At 32.0% G+C, this 1,264-nt stretch overlaps 1 long non-coding RNA gene across 1 annotated transcript; it reads right to left on the bottom strand.

Annotated features, from left to right (window-relative positions):
- Positions 1–23: 23 nt before the first annotated feature.
- On the bottom strand, positions 24–1,142 carry LOC112467937. The gene is made up of 3 exons (XR_003042343.1): positions 1,036–1,142; positions 546–776; positions 24–259 (listed from the first exon to the last, which is right to left on the bottom strand). It is a non-coding gene; the product is annotated as an uncharacterized LOC112467937 (long non-coding RNA).
- Between the last annotated feature and the right edge of the window lie 122 nt (positions 1,143–1,264).

Here is a 1,264-nt window from a genome sequence, read left to right as displayed (position 1 = left end):
AAAGCATTCTTCTTGGTCTATTCGTTGTGACGGATAAAATCGTATAAGTTCAGCACTCAGCAGTGGATTCACTTCAATTGATGCCATTTTAAGACAGAGCCCATTGCAAAGAATCCTTGTTGTTACTAAATGTGCATACAAAGCCTGTGAATAGCGTTAATTTCCCTGCCATGCGCATATCTTTCTTTTTCGTGGCTGTATCCTGATTAGGCATCATCTTGTCCGCAATATGCTTATAGACTTTTCTATTCAGCATTAACTTAAAAAATAAAAAAGTCGTCATACCATCTGAAATCGTTATATATAATTGTCTTGGTATTATAATCAATTTTATAATAAGTGTTTCCTCTCCGATAGCATAAGCAAAATTAATTTTAGGAAATCTAAATTGTTTTATCTTTTTCTGAAAGTAGAATAAAAAACAAAACTAAAAATCAAGTTCTTTTTTCAAATAATAGACAACTTGAATTAATTATAATTAATGTTTATAAGAACAATTTTATATTACTATTAGAAGGAATGTTTAGAGCACTGATTACACTTACGTTTCCTGGTTAGCGCTTATTTTATGGCATGTTGTATTTTCCAAATTTTACTTCCAAAACATAGAAAATACCTTCCAGCCTGTGACGATACCACGTATACGCCAATGAACCTGAACGGTATCATTTTCAGAATGCATTATGATCTTTAGGAAGTCAAGCTTGACGTGTGCAAACTTCATATGACCAATGAACCTTAATAGTATCAATTGCTTCGCATAACACACAAATCCCCTGCAATATTTTTTAAGCATATTATGAGAAAATGGAAATACTTAATGCTAAAAACTATCAATTGCTTTGAATACTTAATAAAATTAATTTTCGTTACTTCTCTAATATTGTTGATAAAAATTATATCATAATAATGGATAATAGGGACTCAATTCACAAATACTTTAGCATAACTTGCCTACAATACAAATTGCGCTACAGAACACTTTCTCGTTCTTTTCAACTTTTAAAATTTACAAGAAAGCATATACGTACATACATGTGCAATTTTGGATACACCTTCCTTCTTAACGATCTCTTCGGTATCAGCTCCCTGCGGTCAATATATAGCGGCAAAATTGTACACCACATAGTTGAATATAAAATGTTCCTGCGTGAGAAAACGAGAGAAAAGGAGGACAATTATAAGAGGACCTCTTGTGCTAGACAATTATTCCTCAACTGTGTCTGAGAATTATTATATTTTGAAGACGCGAGATTGTACACTT

Source organism: Temnothorax curvispinosus, unplaced genomic scaffold (genome assembly GCF_003070985.1).
Source record: "Temnothorax curvispinosus isolate PA1 unplaced genomic scaffold, ASM307098v1 QBEX01017905.1, whole genome shotgun sequence".
NCBI classification, from domain to species: domain Eukaryota; kingdom Metazoa; phylum Arthropoda; class Insecta; order Hymenoptera; family Formicidae; genus Temnothorax; species Temnothorax curvispinosus.
The sequence above is the reverse complement of the archived record's forward strand: the minus strand, read 5'-3'. Positions and strand labels throughout refer to the sequence as shown.